Below are 8,631 nucleotides of genomic sequence, written 5' to 3' on the forward strand. Positions count from 1 at the left end.
TTTAATATTTTAAAGAAACTGTTAAACTGTTTTCCAGAGTGGGTGTACCACTTTACATTTCCACCAGCAATGTAGGAGAGATCCAGTTGCTCCTCATCCTTGCCAGCACTTGGTATTGTCACTATTGTTTATTTTAGCTATGCTGACAGGTGTATAGCGATATTTCACTGTGCTCTTAATTTGTGTTTCCCTAATGGCTCATGATGTTGAACATCTTCTCAGGTGTTAATTTCCCATCTGTATATCCTCTTTGGTGGAATGTTTCTTCATGTTTTTGCCTATTTTTAATTGGTTTTGTGGGGGTTTTATTATAACTTTAATAGTTTAGATGTTTTGTTTTGTTTTTTTGTTTTTTTTTTTTGAGAAAGAGTCTCACTTTGTTGCCCAGGCTAGAGTGAGTGCCGTGGCATCAGCCTAGCTCACAGCAACCTCAAACTCCTGGGCTCAAGCAATCCTCCTGCCTCAGCTTCCCGAGTAGCTGGGACTACAGGCATTCGCCACCATGCTCAGATAATTTTTTCTGTATATATTAGTTGGCCAATTAATTTCTTTCTATTATAGTAGAGACAGGGTCTCACTCTTGCTCAGGCTGGTTTCGAACTCCTGACCTTGAGCAATCCTCCCACCTCGGCCTCCCAGAGTGCTAGGATTACAGGTGTGATAGATGTTCTTTATATGTTCTAGACATTAGTCATTTGTCAGATATGTAGTTTGCAAATATTTTCTTCCACTCTGGAGAGACATACTTTTAAAAAGATCTCTTGCAGGCCAAGCACAGTGACTCATGCCTATAATTGTAGCACTCTGGGAGGCTGAGGCAGGAGGGTCACTTGAGGTGAGGAGTTCAAGACCAGCCTGAGCAAGAGCAAGACCCTGTCTCTACTAAAAGTAGAAAAATTAGCCAGGTGTGGTGGCTCGAGCCTGTAGTCCCAGCTACTACTCTGGGAAGTTAAGGCAGGAGGATCACTTGAGCCCATGAGTTTGAGGTTGCTGTGAGCTAGGCTGACACTACAGCACTCTAGCCCAGGTGGCAGAGCGAGACTTAGTCTGAAAAAAAAATCTTTTGCAAAGGAAAAGTTTTTAGTTCTGATGAAGTTCAATTTATCAATTTTTCCTTTTATGAATCAAGATTTTGATATAAAATTTAACTCTTTTTTTTTGAGACAGAGTCTCACTCTGTTGCCTGGGCTAGAATGCAGTGGCATCAGCCTAGCTCACAGCAACCTGAAACTCCTGGGCTCAAGTGATCCTCCTGCCTCAGCCTCCTGAGTGGCTGGGACTACAGGCATGCACCACCATGCCCGGCTAACATTTTCTATATATTTTTAGTTGGCCAATGAATTTCTTTTTATTTTTTTTAATAGAGATGGAGTCTCGCTCTTGCTCAGGCTGGTTTCGAACTCCTGACCTTGAGCAATCCACCCGCCTCGCCTTGGCCTCCCAGAGTGCTAGGATTACAGGCATGAGCCTCTGTGACCAGCCTAAAATTTAACTCTTGACTAACCTCAGATCTCAAAGATTTTCTCTTGGATTTTTTTTCTTAAAAGTTTTCTAGTTTTGCATTTTACATTAAAGTTTATGAGCCATTTTGAGTTAATTATGTAAGATGTGAGACTCACATTGAGCTTTATTCTTTGCTATGGGTGTCCAATTGTTCCAGTACCATTTGGTGAAAAGGCTATCCTCTTTCTATTGAATTGTTTTCTCACCTTTGTCAAAAATCAGTTCATTGTACTATGTGTGGGGCTATATCTGAGTGTTCTATTCTGTTCCTTTATGTATTCATCCCTTAGCCAATACTGCACAGTCTTGACTATAGCTATATAATAAATCTTGAAATCAGACTGATTTCTTCTGCATTATTCTTTGTTTTTTTTTTTTTTTTTTTTGAGACAGAATCTTGCTTTGTTGCCCAGGCTAGAGTTAGTGCCGCGTGGCGTCAGCCTAGCTCACAGCAACCTCAAACTCCTGGGCTCAAGTGATCCTGCTGCCTCAGCCTCCCAAGTAGCTGGGACTACTGGCATGTGCCACCACGCCTGGCTAATTTTGTATATATATATATTAGTTGGCCAATTGATTTCTTTCTATTTATAGTAGAGACAGGGTCTCACTCTTGCTCAGGCTGGTTTTGAACTCCTGACCTCTAGCAATCCTCCCGCCTTGGCCTCCCAGAGTGCTAGGATTACAGGAGTGAGCCACCACGCCCGGCCTGCATTATTCTTTATCAAATTGGTTTTAACTATTATAGCTCCTTTGCCTTTCCATATGAATTTTATAATAAGCTTGTCTAAATCTACAAAAAATATTTTGCTGGGATTTTGATAGGAATCATGTCAAACCTCTCTAATAATCTGGGGAAAATCAACTTCTTTACTATATTGAGTGACCCAATACATGAACACAGTATGTCCCTCCATTTATTTAAATCTTTGATTTCTTTCATTCATGTTTTGTAATTTTCAGCATACAAGAGTCCTGTACATGTTATGTTACTTTTGTACCCAAGTAATTTTTCTTTTAGTGATTTCAAGTGGTATCGTATCTTTAATTTTGGTGTCCACATATTCATTGCTACTACATGTTGACTTTGTATGCTGAACTCACTTATTAGTTCTAGGAGGTTTTTTTGTTTTTGTTTTGTTTTTGCTTTTTTGTCGATTCCTTGGAATTTTTCTAGATAGAATATGATATCTGAAAAAAAGGTACAGTTTCTTTCATTCTAATCTATATGCTTTTTATTTACTTTTCTTACTTTGCTGAGCTAGCTAGAACTGCCAGTACTATATTGGATAGCAGTAGATGGTGGGCATCCTTGTCTTGCTTCCAATTCTAGGGTGAAAGGCATTTAGTCTTTCACCATGAAGTATTAGCTGTAGGCTTTTTTAGACATCCTTTATGAAGTTGAGGAAATTCACATTTATTTCTATTTTGATAAGAGATTTTATCATCAACAGGGATATAATTTTGTCAAATGGTTTTTCTGTACTGATTGATATACTCATGTAATTTTTTCTTCTTTATCATGTTAATATGGTGGATTACATTGAATTATTGATTAATTTTTTTAGAGATAGGGCCTTACTATGTTGGCCAGGCTGGCCTTGAACTTCTGAGTTCCAGTGGTCCTCCTGCCTCAGGCTCCCAAGCAGGTGGGATTACAGGCATCCAGCTCATTTTCTCCTCTTTTGGTGGAGTCACAAAGATCTCCTCTCATACTATCACCCCACCCTGAGGTCCCCAGCTCTGCTAGCTCCATTTCAGGGCATCCTGCTGTCCTTCCTTCTGTTCTGTAAGTGGTTAGATCTCAGGATTGTCATATTGTTATCAGTGGTTAGATGTCAGGACTGTCACACTGTACCTGGTTGCCATCTGTCGTTGCTCTAAGGCAATGCTTTTCTGGCAAGTGTTCTCTTCTTTCTAATTCTTTTTTCTTTGTATTATTTATATACTTCTCTACAGTTCATTCTTTCTTGCTGACTTATCTCTGAATGCTGTTTTTCTCCCAATTGGGTTTTAGCAGGATGTTCATCCAGAGCAAGACGAAGTGCTGTGGCCCAGGCTCTTGTGAATTATCGTTGGAAGCCAAGGTTTTCATGTGTAGGTTTTTTCTCCATCTTGAAATATAAATCTCCCAAACCTTCAGATGTAATGCGACCTGGCCCTCCTGCAGTGCTTTTCAAACTTTCTATTTTCCGAATGCTTTCACCCTGAGTGTGCCCTTTGGCCCTCACAAGAGCCCCTGGCTAGTAGGTGGGGGCCTGTGTTGCCAGCCCCATGTTATAGAGGGGAGCTGAGGTCCTGGCTGGGGAGGTGCTTGCCCAAGGCCCCACTTAGGCAGGTTGGGGGCTGAGCCAGGCCTGGAACTCGGTCCCCCGCCAGTGCAGAGCTCCTCTACTCCGGGAGGTGAAGGGGATAGGCTCTGGGTGGTTACGCATTTAACAAGCTGATTGACCATCCAGTTCCTTAAACCTGAGCTCCTGGGTGCGTCTCGGCATCAGAAGCAGCACTGAGTCTCACCCCCTTTGGAGGTACAGCTGTTGCATCAGGCAAGGTCACCTGCATTTATTTATTGAGCAGCAGCCGTTCCAGGCCCAGGGGACCGAGCCCATTCCTCTGTAGTGACTCCGAGGCCCTTTGGGAGGGCCCGTGTCTGTAGAGCAGCACGTCGGAGTGGACAGAAAGTGTCCACGGCTCCCCTGACTCGCAGCCCCCCTGAGGTGGGCTGGCGGTGCCCATGTTACCCAGAGCTTCTGTGAGCCCAGAGTGGAGACTTGAACCCAGGGCCGTGGGCGTTGCCCCTGGAGCCGGTTCACTCTACGGCTGCCTCCTACTGGGGTGGCGGGAAGGCAGGGCCCTGGTGCTCAGGCTGGGGGCCTCTCTCCATCCACCCACCCCTCCCTCATTCCCTCACCAGGAGCTGGAGCTGCCCAGGCCTTTGGGGAGGGACGGTTTCCAGGGCCCCGGGGTTGGAGCGGGTCACACTGCATTGTGTTCATGACCATGTAGCTCATGTTGAAAATTAAAGTTTTTGGTTTTTCAAAAAAAAAAAGAAACCTATAGAGCTGCCTCCAAGCACCCCATTTTCTTCTCTCTTACATGGGTCAGGTTCTCTGGTTAGGAATTCTTTTCTGGTCATGGACTGGTAGTTTTGGGTCATTTGATTTTTTTCATTCCATTCTACTTGCCTCCATTTCCTCTTCCATTCACAGGCAACTTTCCTGGGACAACAACAAATCCTGCACAGTTTTAGGCCAATCCCATCTGACCTCAGAAACCACCTCCACCCAAACCCTTCTGGGGACATCCTCTCATCCTCACTGGGCCCTGTGCCTCTCAGCAGGGTCCCTGGGGTCAGCTACACCATTCTTTGGACCCCTCCTAATCCCGGGCTTCAATGGTTCCCCTCATGCCCCAGCCCAGATGTCTTTGTTTAGAATCCTAGAAGCACGAGACCCATTGGGGGCCGCCCCCAGGAGGAGCCTGTAAGGGAGTGAGAGAAGCAGTAGCGGGTTCAGCAAGGAGTTTTGCTACTTGTGGATTCAGGGAAAGTGTAGCCTCTACCTGATGCTGGGGTGCTGTGGAGTGTGGACTGCCTCGGCAGTCTGCCCTGTCTGCAGGACCTGGCTTTGGTCCCACCTCACCCCAGACAGTCCTTTGCAGCAAGCCTAGGGGGAGATGCTGGGCACAACTTCCCAATACAGTAATAAGGAGGGATCGGGGGCGACGTTATCAGAAAATCAGTCATTTTCGAGAGCTACGTAATTAATATGAGTACTCTCATTGTGCAAAGATGAATATATTCTCAGGAATGTAGTGGTCCCTATGGGTCTCATCTGTGGGCCTCATATCAGGAACGTTCCAGAGACATCTATGACCCTGAGGCCTATAGGGCCTCAGAGGGGACAGCTGGAAGGTCCCTGGGTCCAGAAAGTGGCAGAGCCAGGGGACAGAGGCAGCAGGCACCCACTGTCCAGAGTCTCCTCCCTCCTCTCCTTCCTGCAGGCCCCACAGGTCTGTCCAGTGACGGGCAGCTGGTGACCACCCAGTCTGTCATCCAGTTGGTCAGGTGGGTGACCTGGTGACTTTGGGGATGCAGTAAAAACAATTCACAGAGCTCAGATGAATCCAACAAGTCTACAAAAGTTCTGAAGAGAAGTAAGAGTAATGAGGATTTCAAATCATCCAAGCATAGTGACGTTATGCGAAGCCATTGAAACTGAGAGATCCTCTACCTAATCGTGGAACATGCAAGCAGAGGTGAAGTATTTGACTATTTTCCAGAACGTGGGAGAATGCAGGAAAAGGAAGCCAGAGCCGAGTTCAGACAGGTCATATCTCCTAATCCAATATGGCCACCAAAAACGGATGGTGCACAGAGACCTCAAGGCTGAAAATCTATTGTTAGATGACAATACGAACATCAAAATGACAGATTTTGGCCTCAGCAACGAATTTACTATTGGCCGTGAACGCGACCTGGTCGGTGGCACTGCTCCACCCTCAGCCCCCGAGCTCTTCCAGGGCCAGAGATGACGCGACGCCCGGAGACCACGGTGCAGCCTGGGGACGGCCTGCAGGTGCCGGCGCCGGCACACGTCCCTGTGAGGGGCAAAGCCCCAGGTACCGGGGCAGAGAGTCCCGGGGGAACACCCAATCCTTCACGCATGTCAACAGGCCGTGCAGACCTTCTCCAAGGTGTCCTGGTGTCGAGCCAGCGAAGCGAGGCACTCTGGAGAAGCTCATGAAACACAGACGGCGGGACTCAGGGTGTCAGGAAGATGAACTTCAATAACCTGTGTTGAGGCAGACTCAGACATCTCAGACCGGAAAAGAAGAGACACTTTAGTGAGAGTGGGGTATTCACAAGAAGAAATTCAAGAATCTCTTAGAAAAATCAAACACGATGGAATCAAAGCAGCATGTTTGTTACTAGGGAGAAAATCTTCAGAGCCGGACGCTGGCGCTCCCAGCTGTAGCAGCGATCTGTCACTTGCTAGTGGCAGGCCCATCTCAACAACAGCCCTGGCAGTCTCCTCCGTACAAGGTGCAGGGAAGGGTTTCTTCAAGCCACAAGCAGAGACGTTACAGTGACTGTGCCAGCCCAGCTGTCCCTTCAGTTGTGGTGTATCTGAGAAGGAGTCAGACCTGTACCGCACATAGTGACCTCAAAGAAGATGGAATCCCTCCCAGAAATCAGTGGCGCGTCTGCCGGAGGAGGGGGAATTGCTCCAGCCAGTCCAATGCTTGGGAAGGCAAGTAATCCCAGTAAGGCAGATGTTCCTGAATGCAAGAGAAGCTTTCCTGTCCCTAGTAGTAGCGCAGCATCTGCAAGAGCAATGACAGGGCAAAATACGTGTGTTTGCAGTGACAGGACTACAACTGATAGACACACAGAGATTCGACGTGCCCGGGAAGGGCGCCAGTCCCGATCAGAGAACTTCAGTTGCTTCAACGCACATTCTTAGCCGAGCAACCACCCTGGATCGAATCCACTTCCCAAGGGGTACTGCCAGTCGTCGGTTGTCACACTGTCCACAGCCAGCCATGAGAGTGGAGAACTGCAGTATGCAATGGATCCCTGCCTCTGCCAACCTGTGCCCTGAATGCACACCATTGCTCCAGGGTCAAAGTCAAGGTTTTCTTGTCAAAGTCGTCTTTTTCCTAAACTAAGGTCAAAACTCAGAAGGCATCACGACGTATCTGCTGAGCAAAAGGATGAGAACAAGGAAGCAAAACCTGGTTTCCTGAGCTTCACCCGGAGCGTGAAAACCACGAGTTCCATGGGTCCTGGAGACACGACACAGGAAATCTGCAAAGTGCTGGATGCCAAGAACTGCGACTGGGAGCAGTGGGGGTGCTTCTTGCTCTTCTGCGGCCGGGGCGATGGGCACATGGGAGCCTCGTGCAGTGGCAGATGGCGGTGACTGTCTCTGGGCGGGGTCTGGTTTAAGCAGATATCAGGGCCATCCAGAGCCTTCAAATATATCACATCCAATATAGCCAGTGAGCTGCAGCTGTACCCAGTAAATATGGTGTGAATTAAGTAATGATTAAAGTTATTTTTCTGAACACTGAAGGAAATACACAGAAAAATTTTAGGCACTAACGTCTGCATCTTCTAAGTCGTGGCGTTAGAGTCTGAGCACAGGAGCATACCTGGCAGCGAGAGGCGCCCTTCTCTCCCAGGAGAGCACTGCATGGGGGGCGGCCCGTGCACCCCGTCCCGAGGTCAGCTGGGCCCCGTCTCCAGCAGCCTCTGCCTGGGTGGTGTGAGAGTGGACCGCGCGTGTGAGGCCGTGTGCCTGCAAGCTTCTCCCTACACTGGCAGCCGGGGCCGGACCTGGTACCTCTGGGAGACCGTCTGGTGCTAAAACATGACAGTTGCCATGGAGGAACACACTGAATTACTTACTGCTAGAATCAACCTGAAGACCAGTTGATAATTAACACAGGGTTACAGTTCATGCCTGTGCTCTTATGTTTCCTATTTTATAAAAGATTTACATTTATACTTGTGAATATGGCTTGTGTGTGTTCTTCTAAGTAGATTCACAAGATAATTTAAAAAATCGCTTCTTCTCAGTTAAAAACAAAACAAAACAGAATCACCTGGCAGTTGGTTGCACGAGACGGAGTCAGTTAAACTGACGAAGCCCCATCACCCGGCCCAGGGTCTCAGCGAGTCAGGACTATTCCGTCCCCCTGGGTTGGTCAGGACTGGAGAGTGATCTGCTGTGGTCACCCAGGGGGGCAGTTGGTGGAATATTCATGGTCAGGGAAGTGACCAATGTCCAGCAGGGTCAGGCCCCTGGGGACAAAGTGTGCACCTGACCCGGAATCTGGAGAGGGACAGAAACCTGGCTGCTCGTGGGCCAGCAGAGGAGCTTCCATGGATGGGAACAGTCACCATCAGCCTGGGGAGAAGTGACTCATACAACAGGGCAGGCCACGTCCCAGGGCTGGGCCCCCTCCCTGTCACCCCAGGCCAGGCCTCCTTCAGAGCAGACTGGGGACAGGCTGGGCTGGGAAGAGGAAGGAGGAGGAGTTCTGAGCACGGGGATTAGGGCTGATCCTGGGATCGGGGCTGTGGGGTGGGGAGGAGCTCCTGTCCCCTGGGGAGTGAGAAGTCAC

Source organism: Microcebus murinus, chromosome 16 (genome assembly GCF_040939455.1).
Source record: "Microcebus murinus isolate Inina chromosome 16, M.murinus_Inina_mat1.0, whole genome shotgun sequence".
In the NCBI taxonomy this organism is placed as follows: domain Eukaryota; kingdom Metazoa; phylum Chordata; class Mammalia; order Primates; family Cheirogaleidae; genus Microcebus; species Microcebus murinus.